At 37.5% G+C, this 16,141-nt stretch overlaps 1 protein-coding gene and 1 pseudogene across 3 annotated transcripts in view; both read left to right on the forward strand.

Annotated features, from left to right (window-relative positions):
• Positions 1-16,141, forward strand: part of CDKL5 (cyclin dependent kinase like 5) — a 178,556-nt gene that overhangs the window by 76,042 nt on the left and 86,373 nt on the right. The window lies entirely within an intron of this gene.
• LOC102267659 (gap junction alpha-1 protein-like) lies at positions 10,630-11,527 on the forward strand (annotated as a pseudogene).

The following is a 16,141-nucleotide window of genomic DNA, read 5'->3' on the forward strand; positions in this document are numbered from 1 at the left end:
GTGTTCTTTGGAAGGAATGATGCTAAAGCTGAAATTCCAGTACTTTGGCCACCTCATGGGAAGAGTTGACTCATTGGAAAAGAGTCTGATGCTGGGAGGGATTGGGGGCAGGAGGAGAAGGGGACGACAGAGGATGAGATGGCTGGATGGCATCACTGACTCGATGGACATGAGTCTGAATGAACTCCAGGAGTTGGTGATGGACAGGGAGGCCTGGCGTGCTAGGATTCATGGGGTCGCAAAGAGTCGGACACGACTGAGCAACTGAACTGAACTGAATGATTAGTGATGTTGGACATCTTTTCATGTGCTCTTGGCTATTTGTAAGTCTTTGGAGAAATGTCAAGTCCTTGGCCCATTTTTGATTAGGTTATTTCAACCATTTGTTGAAAGGACTTCTGTCTGCATTGGATTGTCACTGCTTATTTATCAAAGATCGGCTGTGTTTGAGTTGAGTCTGTTTTTGGGATCTGTGTTTTGTTTCATTGATCTATCTATATGTCTGTTCTTCACCAATATTATACTCTCTTGATTTACTGCAGCTTTACAGTAAGTCTTAAAGTCAGGTAGTGTCAGTCTTTCAATTTTGTCGTTCTTTTTCAATATTGTATTGGTTATGCCAGGTCTTTTTCCTTTCTGTATTATCTTTTAAATCAGTTTGTTGATATCCACAAAATAGCTTGCTTGGATTGGGGTCACATTAAATCTGTAGATTGAGTTGAGAATTGACATCTTAACAATATTGTGTCTTCTAATCAGTGAGTACAGAATATCTCTGCATTTTTCTCATTTTAATTTTTCAACAGTTATTTAGTTTTTTACATGCATATCTTATAATTGTTTGGTTAGCTTTATTGCTAAGTATTTTTTCTTTTGGTGATGATATAGATGGTATTGTTTTTAATTTTTTAAAAAACATTATTTATTTTTGGCTGTGCTAGGTTTTTGCTGCATTCAAGCTTTCTCTAGTTGTGATAAGCAGGGGCTACCCTTTGTTATGGTGCACAGGCTTCTCATTGCGGTGGTTTCTCTTGTTGGGAGCACAGGCTCTAGGCTCGAGAGCTCATTAATTGTGGCTTGCGGACCCTAGAGTGTGTACTCTGTTGGTGTGGTGCATGGGCTTTAGTTGCCCATGGCATGTGGAATCTTCCTGGGCCAGGGATCAAACTTGTGTCCCCTGCATTAGCCGGCACATTCTTATCCACTATACCACCAAGGAAGTCCTGTTTTTAATTTTTAAATTCCAGTTCATTGCTGCTGCTGCTGCTGCTGCTGCTGCTAAGTCACTTCAGTCGTGCCTGACTCTGTGTGACCCCATAGACAGCAGCCCACCAGGCTCCGCCGTCCCTGGAATTCTCCAGGCAAGAACACTGGAGTGGGTTGCCATTTCCTTCTCCAATGCGTGAAAGTGAAGTCGCAAGTCCGACCCTGAGTGACCCCATGGACTGCAGCCTTCCAGGCTCCTCCATCCATGGGATTTTCCAGGCAAGAGTACTGGAGTGGGGTGCCATTGCCTTCTCCGCAGTTCATTGCTAGTATATAGGAAAGCAGTTGACTTTGTATATTAGCTTTGTATCATATTAACTTGCTAGAATTGCTTATTAGTTTCAGCGGGTTTTTTTTTGGGGGGGGGCAGGTAGATTCTTTGGGATTTTCTTCATAATCAGTCATGTCATCTGCAAACAAAATAGTTTTATTTCTTCTTTCCCAATCTGTATACCTTTTTTTTCCTTTACTTGTTTTGTATTAGTTATGAATTCCAGTACAATGTTTAATACAAATGATGAGAAGAGACATTCTTGTCTTTTTCTGAGCTTAGTGGGAAGGCATGCAGTTTTTCACCATTAAATATGATGTTTTTAGCTTGTAGGTTTGTTTTAGATGTCATTTATCAAGTTGAGGAAGTTCTCTCTAAGGTTGCTAAGAGTATTTATCATGAATGGGTTTTGTCAAATGCTTTTCTACATCACTTGATATAATCATGTGGTTTTACTTTCATCTGTTGATTATGAATTAATTTTAGGATGTTGAACCAGCCTTGCACATCTGAGATAAATCCCACTTGGTTGAGATATGTATTTCTTTTTGTACATTGCTGAATTTGATTTGATACTGTTGGTTGCAGATTTCTGTGTCTAGTCCATGTGGGTGAAAGTGAAAGTTGCTCAGTCCTGTCCGACTCTTTGCAACCCCATGGACTATACAGTCCATGGAATTCTCCAGGCCAGAATACTGGAGTGGGTAGCTGTTCCCTTCTCCAAGGGGTCTTCCCAACCCAGGGATCGAACCCAGGTCTCCCACACTGCAGGCAGATTCTTTACCAGCTGAGCCACAAGAGAAGCCACTAGTTCATATAATTTGCCCTTTAATGTCTTTATCTGGTTTCAGGATTGGTAATACCCTAATGTGGCCTCATAGAGTTCTCATTGAAGTATTTTTCTACTTTTATTTCTGGAAGAGATTGTAGAGAATTTCTTCCTTTCATAGATATAGGCCTATTCACATCATCTATTAATTTTCCTTGTATAAATGTTGATTGTTTTTTTCAAGGAATTAGTTCACTTATCTAAGTTATCAAGTATGTAGGCGTAGATTTGTTTATAATATTCCTTTATTATCCTTTTAATATCCATGTGATTTGTAATGATGACTCTTCTTTCATTTCTGTTATTAATAATTTGTGTCTTCTCTCTCTTTTTTCTTGGTTATCTTGTCAAAGGTTTATCAATTTTATCAGTTTTTTCAAAGAACCATCTATTGTCTCCACTCGTTTTTCACTGTTGAGTTCCTGTTTTCAATTTTGATTACTGCTATAATTTTTACTGTTCTACTCTCTTATCCATTTGCTTTAGTCTTAAGTTGTCCTTCTTTGCCTTATTTCCTAAGGTAGAAGCGTAGGTTATCAATTTTAAGCCTGTTTTCTTTTAGAATATATGTATACAATACTATAAACTTTTCTCTAAGGCCTGCTTTTGCTGCATTATATAGATTTTGATTTCGATTTTCATTTAGTTAAAAATATTTTTAAAATCCTCTTTAGATTTCTTCTTTGACCTATGTATATTTAGAAGTGTATTGTTTAATAGTTAAATATTTTGAGATTTTCCAGCTATCTTTTTGTTACTGATTTCTAGTTTTTTTCCATTGTGCTGTGAGAATATACTCTGTATGATTTTTATTCTTTGAATTTTGTGAAGTTGTGTTTTGTGGTGCAGAATTTGGTCTATATTGATGAATATTCTGTGTGACTTGAGAATAATATGTATTCTGCTATTGTTGGATGAAGTGTTACATAAATAGCAGGTAGATCTGGTTGATTGATGGTACTATTCAATTCACCTATCTTTATTCGTTTTTTTTCTTTTTTTTTTTGCCTGCTGGATCTGTCAGTTACCTAATGGGGGTGTTGAAGTATCCAACTATAATAGTGGATTTGTTTATTTCTCTTTGCAGTTCTGTCTTTTGCCTCATATATTTTGATGCTTGTTTGGTGCATACATATTAAGGATTGTTGTGCCTTCTTGGAGAGTGTATCATTTTCTAATGCCCCTCTTTATCCTGTTAATTTTTCTTTTTCTAAAGTCTTTGTCTAAAACTGATATAGCTACTTCAGCTTTCTTTTGATTAATATTACAATAACAGGGTATATCTTTCTTCATCCTTTTGCTTTTAATCTAGATGTATCTTTATATTTAATGTGAGTTTTAAAAATCTATTCTGACAGTCTCTTTTAATTGGTGTATTTTGGCCATTCACATTTAAAGTGAGATATATATATATATATATATATATACACACTTGGATTAATATGAATCATGTTTATTACTTTTCTATTTGTTATACTCCTTTTTCTAAAATCAATAATTGGTCCCCTTTTTCTGCCTTCCCTGATTTCAGTTGACCATTTTGTATGATTCTATTTTATTTCCTCTCAGCATATCCAGTATATTTCTTTTTAGAAGGGTTTTTAGTTGTTGCTCTAGAGTTAACAGTGTATATTTACAACTTGTCTAAGTCTACTGTCAGATAACTGTTATCTGCTTTTCAGATAGTAGAGGTACCTTTCATTTTACATATCCATTTGCTATAATCAGCAAATACGCTATTACTGTTATTAGAGGAGTAGGAAATGGCTGCCCACTCCAGTATTCTTGCCTGGAGAATCCCACGGACAGAGGAGCCTGGTGGACTACTGTCCATGGCGTTGAAAAGAGTCGGATACGACTGAGCTCGCACACACAGTGTTACTTAGAACAAGTATCTATTAAGAATAAGAAAAATAGATTTTTTTAACTTCATTTATGCCTTCTTCAATGATTTCTTTCCTTCTTTGTGTGGATCTGACTTTCTGATCTATGTCGTTTTCTTTCTCTAAAGAACTTTTAAAAACAGTCTCTACTAGGCAGGTCCACTAGTGACAAATTCCCTCAGTTTTTGTTTATCTGAGAAAGTATTTCTCCTTCACTTTTGAAGGAGAATATCACTGAATGCTTTCCAGATTTGTTTATTTTTTTTCTTTCACCACTAAATATTTCATTTTCTGGCTTCTGAGAAGTCAAATGTACTTCTTGTTTTCTATAAGTAAGGTATTTTTCCCCCCTCTGACTTCTTTCATAATTTTCTCTTTGCATTTGATTTTCTGTAGTTTGAATACAGTATGTTTAGGTGTAGAGTTTTCAGGTATTTATCTTACTTGGTGTGCTCCGAGCTTCTTGGATGTATCATTTGGTGTCTTTTATTTGGAAGACATTGATTTTGGAAGATTCTCAGCAGTTATTCCTTCAAATAGTTCTTCTCTTTTGTCTCCTTCTTCTTCTGGTATTTCAGTGACACCTTTTGTAATTGTCACATAGTTCTTGGATATTCTTTTCTCCTTTTAAAAATTCTTTTTTCTGTTTGCATTTTAGTTTGGGAAATTTCTCTGACATATCTTTAAACTCACTGATTGCTTCCTTGGCCATGTCCAGTCTACTGATGAGTCCATTAAAAGTATTATTCATTTTTGTTTTTGATTGTTAGCATTTCCTTTTAATTCTTCCTTAAAGTTGTATATTCTTACATTAGTCATCTGTTCTTGCATGTTGTCTCCCTTTTCTATTCGAGTGCTTTGATAGTAATGATAGTTGTTATCTGAAATTATTCCCCAAATCTGTGACCAGTCTAAGTCTTGTTCTGATGCTTAATCTCCTCAGTGTTTTCCCTTGCCTTCTAGCATACTTTTTACTGTTTTTTAAAAGCCAGGTAGGACACATTGGATAATAGAAACAGAGGTAAATAACGCCTGTAATGTAAGGTTTCATGTTAATTTGGGTAGGAGTTAGACCGTGTTTAATGTTAAATGTGTATATGCCAGAGGCTTCAGTTTCCTCTCGGAGAAGGCAGTGGCACCCCACTCCAGTACTCTTGCCTGGAGAATCCCGTGGACGGAGGAGCCTGTTAGGCTGCAGTCCATGGGGTTGCGAAGAGTCAGACACGACTGAGCAACTTCCCTTTCCCTTTCAGTTTCTTCTAGTTTCTTTATTTTTAAACTATTTCTCCCCCATTATCTCAGGGTTTCTCTAAGAAGTCCTTTTTAAATAGAATCTGTTTCTTGCAACTCTTTCTGTTGTAATCTGTTGTTATTGTGGCACTTTGGTGACATGGTGGTAGAATGTGGGGAAGGGGAAGTGTTTTATGATGTTAGAACCAAATGTTAGTCTTTTGGTGGGCCTGAGCCCTGGACTGCAACCTTCTTCCTTTTTAGGTGAAACAAGGCTAGAGGTATGCAGATGACACCACCCTTATGGCAGAAAGTGAAGAAGAACTAAAGAGCCTCTTGATGAAAGTGAAAGAGGAGAGTGAAAAAGTTGGCTTAAAGCTCAACATTCAGAAAACGAAGATCATGGCATCTGGTCCCATCACTTCATGGCAAATAGTTGGGGAAACAGTGGAAACAGTGTTGACTTTATTTTTTTGGGCTCCAAAATCACTGCAGATGGTGATTGCAGCCATGAAATTAAAAGACACTTACTCCGTGGAAGGAAAGTTATGATCAACCTAGCAGCATATTAAAAAGCAGAGACATTACTTTGCCAACAAAGGTCCATCTAGTCAAGGTTATGGTTTTTCCAGTGGTCATGTATGGATGTGAGAGTTGGACTGTAAAGAAAGCTGAGCGCTGAAGAATTGATGCTTTGAAACTATGGTGTTGGAAAAGACTCTTGAGGGTCCCTTGGACTGCAAGGAGATCCAACCAGTCCATCCTAAAGGAGATCAGTCCTGGGTGTTCATTGGAAGGACTGATGTTGAAGGTGAAACTCCAGTACTTTGGCCACCTAATGTGGAGAGCTGACTCATTTGAAAAGACCCTGATGCTGGGAAAGATTGAGGGCAGGAGGAGAAGGGGATGAGGGAGGATGAGATGGTTGGATGGCATCACCAACTCAATGGACATGAGTTTGGGTGAACTCCAGGAGTTGATGATGTATGGGGAGGCCTGGCATGCTACAGTCCATGGGGTCACAAACAGTGGGACACGACTGAGCGACTGAATTGAACTGAGGCTAGAGGAGTCTGTATTTGGCTAATTCCCCCTCTCCCAGGACAGTATAAAAGGCTTGGGTAAATTTTCCCTTGGAATATTGGCCTTTGTTAAGGAGAACCTTCTAGGCTTATTTCAAAACTGTTACCTTTCCCATGGGCGCATTTCAAAATGGTTACTTCTCTCTTCCTCTTACCCAAAAGGGGAGGAGATTATTGTTGGATCTTTACACTCAGAACTTGATAAGGTTCCTGGAGGTAAAGCCATTAGAATATAGAGGCTTTCCTAAGATTGGGCCTCCAAGAGTTCTCATGCATAATCTTTTGTCAAAATTACAATTAAAATTTTCTTACTAGTGTATTACTCCAACACCTTCTGTTCCAGGTAAACTGATCTTGGATGTGATTCTCTGCATTTGCCTGTCTCTCCAGATTTCAGTAGTTCAGTTTGCCCTGTGTCCTCAATTCTCTGATAAGTCTAATAAAAGCTGTTGATTGGCAGTTTATTTGGATTTTTTCTTGTCGTAAGGATAGGGCTGACAGTACCCAAGCACTTTATGTATTGGAGCTAAAACCTAAAGTTTTATATTTGTATTTTCAAATTGGAAACACGTCGTCCAGTTTTAAAATAATGTTCAACAAGAGGCTTTTAACTTCCGTATGAGCCATTTGCTTAGCTAGATGACTCATTCTCAGTTATTTTCATCCCTTTGAATCTCTGATCTGTGTATTTTATTTTAAAAGTGCTTAGTAAGAACTTTTTCAGAGCCAAAGATTTGTAAAAATTAAGAACTTCATGTCGTTCTAGAAAATTGCCAATAACTTCATCCTAAATTAACTAGAATTTTTTATTTTTTGCACCCGCTCCCACCCCAGCACTGTTTTTTGTATTATAAGATACCTTCTATAAACCATGCTAAAGTAGTTTCAGGGATTATTTTCTTTAACCTTCATTTGTTGTTTCTTTACCCCACTTGTTTTTGAAGAAGTAACTCAGTTTTTAAAAGCATTTTGAAATCTTTGGGACTAAGTATTGGTTAAATTTGAAAAACTAATGAGAATAAATGACCAACTTTTATGCTGTGAATGGTCTATTTTCAATTAACCTTGAAGAATGTATTAATTATGTATACATCTTGGTGATTTTAACTTAATAGGATTACTTCCAGAGTCTGCCTGATAGAGGACAGTTTGGCTAAAATGTATTATTTAAGCAACTGAGAAAGCACTGGGTGTGCTTTTAAATCTTATAATTTGATTACTTGCTAAAAAATTACATTTTGGGAGGCTTCAGTTCTTATCCTTGGAGAACAGTTGTAACCAACTTTGAGTGGTTGACATTGTAAAATGCATTAACCTTGCGCCCCTTCTTAGGTTTCATTTTAAGTTTTATTTTTCTCACTGAATGTACTGTGAGGAACAGCTGTTAAACCAAGAAACAAGTAAACTGCATGGTATTTAAGATTGCTCATTAATTGGCAGATTCATATTATGTTTACTTTAAGAAATATTTTCCTCTTAATTTTCCTAATTGTTTGAAATGAACATTTACCTTTGGGAATAATTTTTTAATTATTTAATTTTTTAAAGAGGGAGAATTAAAATATAAATATTATGAATGTTATGTTAATATACTAAATAAGTTCAGTTCAGTCACTCAGTCATGTCCGACTTTTTGTGACCCCATGGACTGCAGCATGCCAGGCCTCCCTGTCCATCACCAACTCCCAGAGCTTGCTCAAACTCATGTCCATTGAGTCGGTAATGCCATCCAACAATCTCATCCTCCATCATCCCCTTCTTCTCCAGCCTTCAGTCTTTCCCAGCATCAAGGTCTTTTCAAATGAGTCAGCTCTTCGCATCAGGTGGCCAAAGTATTGGAATTTCAGCTTCAACATCAGTCCTTCCACTGAATATTCAGGACTGATTTGCTCAAGGATTGACTGGTTGGATTTCCTTGTAGTCCAAGGGACTCTCAAGAGTCTTCTCCAACATTATAGTTCAAAAGCATCAATTCTCCAGCACTCAGCTTTCTTTGTAGTCCAACTCTCACATCCATACACGACTACTGGAAAAACCATAGCCTTGACTAGACGGACCTTTGTTGGCAAAGTAATGTCTCTGCTTTTTAATATGCTGTCTAGGTTGGTCATAACTGTCCTTCCAAGGAGCAAGCATCTTTTAATTTCATGGCTGCAGTCACCATCTGCAGTGATTTTGGAGCCCAAAAATAAAGTTTGTTTTTAAAATGATGAGGCAGTGCTATATTGAAATAATTTGGTTGAAAATAGTTATATTTCCTATGTGATAATCAGTTAGCTGTGGTCCTTCATTTTAAGGTAAGATCTGTTTGTTTGGCATGTTCTGTATTAGAGGCAAAAACTTCTCCCTAGGCTTTTTCCTCAGAGACATTACTTATAAAGAAAGAGGGCTGTCAGGAGGAAGTGGAGAAAGAATAGAAGGGCTTCAGTAGTGGCTCGGCAGGTGTATGTTGTGTCCCATGCAGGTTCCACCTACTCACAGCACTTTGTTGGATGGTATCAGAATTGCTGCTCTTGAAATTTTTTTAAAAGCTCTTGATATATTAAAACCCTATCTTAGAAGAAACCAGGAAGAATGAACACAGTGTCAGTATTGTAGTCTTTACAAAAAAGCTTCCACGTGCTAACAATTGAAAGGAAGATAATGGTACACATTCAGCAGATAAGTATTTAAATTGAGGCCCCTGTTGGCGAAGACCTGACTTCGGCCCAGATGAGGAGAGAGTAGCAGCTCCCCTTTTTGGTTCTGATCTTGCTGGTCTACTCTCTGCTGACTGGAATGGCACCTATCCTTGTAAAATGCCCCTTTATGTACCACAGCATTCAGGACCACAGCACTGGTACAGATTGCCTTCACCTCTCCAGAGACTCTCAGGATCAGACCCATGATTCCTGACATCTTTTGACACCAGCAAAATTCACTGGTCATCCATTACCCAGAACCCTTGTCTCTGTACTGATTTGTATATCCCTCAATCGCATCCTGTTTCCTCCCTCAACTCTCCCCCAGTCCCCTAGAGCTCCCCCAACTGCCATTACTACTGTCTCTGATGGCCTCACAGTGTGATTTGACTTTCTGCCTCTGGGATTCTCTGCTGATGCCTGAGGTAGCCTCCTTTGTCATATTCTGCCACCTCTGTCTACTACCTGGTAACCATACTGCCTGCCTTTGAGCTCCTTGAGTACAGTGAGTCCTTCCCTCTTCAAATTTTAGCTCATGCTGCTTCTTCACACACAGCAGTTTTTCCAGTCTTTGCTTGGCTGACTGTATACATTCTGATCTGGATTTTGTTCTGCTAATCTCTGTCAGTGCCTGTTTGTTTCCTCTTGACACTTACTTAAATTTGCACTTGTATATTCATTTACTAAGCCTTTTTCATTGATTCTAAGTATACATTCCCCCCCCCCCCAATTCTGAAATTAGGGCACATCTTACCTTGGATGCCCTGATTGCTTCCTGAATGGTAAATAAAATAATGATTTATCTTACAGTCAATTAATTGTGATAATCAATAAAATACTGTGCTTTTGCTGATCTGTTCTCCCTAGTTGATTGTGAGCTCTGAAGGACTCATAGTAGAAACCAGTACCCATTATCATACGTGACACCTACTAGGCACTCATAAATAATGCTGGGATGAATATCATTATCTGGAGACGATGGCCCGATACATCTGAAAATGAATCAGCCAATATATGCCTGTAAATTTTTAATTCAGTTTTTGTGCTTGAGTTTTAATCTTTGAAGATTACCTTATTCTGGAATTGGAGATATTTAAATGTGTCTATTTTGTTCCCCTGTTTATGTAACTTGTCACATTATTGATATATGTACATTCTTATTTAAGAATATTTACTCACCATGTATAGAAAATGAATCCACATTAGTTTTTATCAGGTATCAGCAATTGCCTTTCGTTAGGTGAAAGAATGAGGAAGGTACCAAAGAGTAGCAGACTTGTAAGCTTTAGACAGTTCTGAGTGCTTTTTCATTTTACTTCATCCTCTAAGGAGTGCAGTCTTGGCATACCTACTTCGCTTTTAAGGGAAAGAACAGCGAACAGGCAGCATGAGTTACTAGAGTGCTTTAGGCCAACTCCTTGACAGGGTTCACAGCTAGAGGGAAGGTATGGCTCTCAGTCCTTTGCTTTTTCAGAATCCTGCTACTGGAAACAGCAGTTGAGTCAGCCTGACATAATAAGTAGTTTGCCTTTAGTTGTAATGTTGGGCAACCTGGTTATGAAAATGTCTGCTATGATAAGTCCTTCTCAGTCTCTCACATGCACTTCTGAGGCCCGCAGATCATATTTGCATCTGTCCCCACACTCTTGTACCTAGTCCATGTGTCCTGTGTGATGCAAAAGGAGGACAAGTTGAATAAGAAAGAGGAGAAACTCAAAGTTGCCCAAACCAATGGTGCCATTGTAGAGATGCCCTAAGAGGAAATTGAAATCAGGAAGTTCAAGTATGGCCTTGAAGAACACGGCAAGGTGAAAATGGTGGGAGTGGAGGCTTGCTGTAAACCTATACCATCTGCATCTTCTTCAAGTCTGTCTTTGAGGTGCCTTTCCTGCTGATCCAGTGGTACATCTAGGGATTCAGCCTGAATGCGGTTTACACTTGCAAACGAGACCCCTGCTGCATCAGGTGGATTGCTTCCTCTCTTGCCCCACAGAGAAAAACATCTTCATCTACTTCATGCTGCTGGTTTCCTTGATGTCTCTTGCCTTGAATATCATTGATCTTTTCTCTGTCTTACTCAAGAGCGTTACAAACCATTTGAAGGATCCAGAGAGTGAGCCTTTCATCTGGTCTGCCAAGCCCCTCCAGTGGCTCCTCATCAACTATTCCTCTTTCCACCATGTTTCCTCACAGGCACGAACTGGTTCCCAGAGACAAAAACAGTTTTCTGCCACAGTTACAGCAGACAAGGAAGTGAGCAAAACCTTGCTAATTACAGCGCATAGCAAGTTTGAATGGGACTGTCTCTAACATACATAAACTTCTGATTTCCCTGATAACAAGCATAACTCCAAAAAATATCTAGCTACTGGCCACTGGCCATTGTAGACAAGCAGCCATTCTGCAGAGCTAGCAGACACGCCAGCAGCAGTATAAATTACCTAGAGATCTAGACAGGTGGTTGGAAGCATTACAGTTCTGCTCACTTGTTAAAGAAAAGGAAGGTGCAATAGACTGTGTACTTTTGTTTCAGTGGAGGTGGTACTCAGTGACCTCATTGACAAATCTTAGCAGATACAAAGGCATTAGACTAGTTCTTTCGAGATGCTGGGGATAGGAGGATGGAGAGAAGGGAATTAACAGAGGTACATGTTGGTATTTAAAGTCATTGACTCAAAGAACTTACATTTTTATAAGTAAAAGTTGTACTAGGTGATGCATAAGTAAGGCCTTTTTCTCCCCATATTCCCCTAGAATGGTTCAGTGTATGTGAAACTGATAGATATTTGCCACGTATTGGTATAAACAGATGCAGTATAAACTCATGAACATAGATTTTAAAATAATGCAACACAGGGTTCAAATTTGAGCTTTTCTCATGGATTTTTTTTGTTAAGGGTCAAAATGATATTTACATTACATAATTTCTACCATAAAAGTAAAGCACTATTTTTCCTTTACCCCCCAACCCACAGTGTATCCTATTATAGATACTAGTTCTGTTTATTATAATGTTTTCTCTTTTGTAGAAAGATGGCACAAATGATTTCCTTTTTCTGAAATGTAATCGTTGATGCTTGAGTGATAGAATTTTAATACTATAAACAGCACTCATTAATGTGAGAAACTTAAAAGAAATGCTTATAGCTGGACTATTAAGTGTTCTTACATGAATTTTGCAATAACTGATAGTTCTTGCCTTCATCCAACTTAATAAACAGTATTTTGGAACTTTGTTGGCAGTCTGTCTTTTGGGGTGACCAGCATTTTTGATATTTGTACTAAGATTTTATTTGGCATCCAAGAGAAGTTGAAAGATGTTTGAGTCTTTTCAGTGTAACTAATTTGTTTGAAATACATACCACTGAAATGCTGCAGTCCATGAGTCGCAAAAAGTCCGACATGACTGAGCAACTGAACCGAACTGATGGATGATTGGTGAAAATGCTGAATTTAATGCATTATTCTTGCATGACAGCTACATAAGAAGTTTTGTACAATGAAAAACCCTAATTTTGTTTAACACTTCACATTGAGCTATTGTCATGTTCAGCTTTACTGCACGCAGTGTAGACCTAGCCCATCATATGTTCTACAGAGTGTTCTTTGTTCAATAAAGTGTTAAGAGAGCAATCTGCATGACTGCTTTCTTTGAGAGCTTCTGGCTGCACTGATCTTTTTGAATTCTTCCTTGGTAAATCTTCATCTAAGCAGAATACGCTGGAACAGATTTTTTGAAATGGAATTGTGGAGACAGTGTTAGAGAAGGTTTTAGTATTTTTTTTTTTTAATTATGTGTAGCAGCATCATACATAAACTTACTACTTTGAGATGTGCAAAAATTTTAGCTTCTTTGTTTTTCTTTTAACTGATTTACTTTTCATCAGAAGCTTCCTCCTACCTGACAGGGCACCAGGGGAAGGCAGAGATGGGGACAACATTAAACTTGCCAATCCATCTGACTGTGTCTTACTCTGATGGTCTCATTTGGAAAACCCATTTGCTTGGTTCAGTCAAGAGTCTTTCAGACTTCTTCGCACAAAACCTTTCTTGAGGAAGAATCACAATTATGTTCTAATGGGGTGTGTGCTTCTGTGGGAGACTGTAAAACTTATGAAACCTTGGAATCAGATTGGACATTGCCACCCTCACTTCCTGTTTCACATTCATTTTCATATATTGCTGACTTGATTTTCTTTAATTTTTTCTCTTGAGATAATTATAGATTCACATACAATTATAAGAAATAAAATAGATTCCATATATCCTTCAACTAATTTCTCCCAATAGTAATATCTTACATAAGTATAGCAGAACATCATAACCAGAAAACCGACATTGATATAATCCATGGATTGTATTAAGATTTCACCAATTTTACTTGCACTATTGTGTATGTGGTGTGTGTGCTTGTGTATACTGTACGTGTAGTTCTATCACTTATGTAGACTCGTGTGGCCACCACAGTCAAGATAGAAGATAGTTTGTTTTTTTTTTAAACCAGGATTCCTTATGCAATCTTTTCATAGACACAGCTACATCCCGACATAGCTATATCCCTCCTTTCCCCTGGAAGGGGATATCCTATAGGTAGATATCTTCTACCTATCCCCTGGCAACCACTAATATGTTCATCTCTATAATTTTGTCATTTCAAGAATGCTATTTAAATGGAATGATATAGTATATAACCTTTTCAGATTGGCCTTTTTCACTCAGCATGACTCCCTTGAGAACCATCCAGATTTTTTGTGTGAACCAATAATTTGTTCTTTTTTATTGCTGAGTAGTATTCCATAGAGTGGAGGTATCATGGTTTATTAACCTATTGAAGGACCTTCAGGTTTTTTCTAGTTTTTGGCTATTACAAATAAAACTGCTATGAAGAGTCATGTATAGGTTTTTTTGTGAACATGAGCTTTCATTTCCCTGGAATAAATGCTGAAAAGTATAATTGCTGAGTTATATGCTAAATGGGTGTATAGTTTTGTGAGAAACTACTGGTGTACTCTTTTTTCCAGAGTGTTTCTCTTCCCATCAGCAATGTATGACTGATCTCATTCTCCATGTGCTCACCAACCTTTGGCATTATTACTATTTTTTATTTAGCCATTCTAATAGGTATATAGGTGACATTATTGTAGTTTAAATTTGCATTTCTGTAATGGCTAATCATGTTGAACATCTTTTTATGTGCTTGTTTGACATCTCTATATTCAGTTCAGTTCAGGCACTCAGTCATGTCCGACTCTTTGCGACCCCATGAACCACAGTATGCCAGGCCACCCTGTCCATCACCAACTCCTGGAGTCCACCCAAACCCATGTCCATTGTGTCGGTGATACCATCCAACCATCTCATCCTCTGTCATCCCCTTCTCCTGCCCTCAATCTTTCCCAGCATCAGGGCCTTTTCAAATGAGTCAGCTCTCCGCATCAGGTGGCCAAAGTATTGGAGTTTCAGCTTCAACATCAGTCCCTCCAATGAACACCCAGGACTGATCTGTATATTCTCTTCAGTGAAATATCTGTGTCATTCATCCATTTTCTAGTTGAATTTAAGGAGTTTTTGAAATATATATATATTCTTGATTAAAATCCATGTTGGATATGTTTGAAAATATTTTTTTCCCACCTTGTAGCTTGTCTTTTCATTGCTTAATCAGATCTTTCACAGAGCAGAATGTTTTAATTTTGATGCAGTAATTTAATAATCTTTCCTTTTATAGATTGTATTTTTGGTGGTAAGTCTAAAAACTCTTTGTCTAGTCATTCATCCTAAAGATTTTCTCCTTTGTTTGCTTCTAAAATTTTATAAATTTGCATTTTACATTTAAGTCGATGATCTGTTTTGAGTTAATTTTTATATAGGTTGCTTGAGATGTAGGTTGAGGCTTTTTGTTTTTTGGCCTATGGATGACCAGTTGCTATAGCACTACTTGTTGAACAGTCTCTCCTTCATCCACTGAATTTCTTTTGCAGTCAAATCAGTTGAGCATATTTGTGTGGCTCTATTTCTGGGTTCTCTGAGCTGTCCCATTGATTGAGTGTTTATCCTTCTGCCAGTGTCATGCCGTCTTGACTACTGTTATGTGGCTCTGTAGCAAGCCTCACCGTCAGATATAGTGATTCCTCCCACCTTATTCTGCTTTTTCAAAATTTCATTAGCTATTCCAGGTCATGTGCCTTTCAATTTCTGTTTTAGAATAAGCTTTCCTATATCTATAGAACACTTGCTGGCATTTTGATAGGAATTACTTTAAATTTATATATCCATTTGGGAAGGATTGGCATCTTGTTGAGTCTTATAATACATGAGTAGAGTGTTTCTCTATTTAGGTTCTCTTCAATTCTTTTCATTAACATTTTATAATTTTCAGGATACAGATCCTATAGTTATTTTGTTAGGTTTATATTTTATTTCCTTGGATCAATTGTAAATCTTATGTTGCTTCTAATTTCTGTCTCCACATTTTTGTAGTTTGTATATAGAAATGTGATTAGTTTATCTTGTATTCTACAATCTTGCAAAACTCATAGTTCTAGGAGTTTTTTGGTGGATTCTTGGGATTTTATATGTAGACCATCATGTCATATGTAAATAGTGTCCATTTCATTCCTTTGTTTACACTCTGTTTGCTTTTTATTTCTTTTTCGTGGCTTATTACTCTGATTAGAACTTATAATACTGTGTTAAGTTGCAGTGATTAGAGCAGACATTCTTGTCTTTTTTGCAATCTTAGGGAAAAAGCATTGTCTTTCACCATTAAATATGTTAGCTGTAGAGTTTTGTGGATGATGTTTATCAAGTTAAGGAAATTACCTTCTATTCTTAGCTTGCCCGAGTTTCTTTTTTTTTTTTTTAAGTCATGAATAGATGCTGGATTTTGTCAGATTCTT

The sequence above is a fragment of the Bos mutus genome, chromosome X, assembly GCF_027580195.1.
Source record: "Bos mutus isolate GX-2022 chromosome X, NWIPB_WYAK_1.1, whole genome shotgun sequence".
In the NCBI taxonomy this organism is placed as follows: Eukaryota; Metazoa; Chordata; class Mammalia; order Artiodactyla; family Bovidae; genus Bos; species Bos mutus.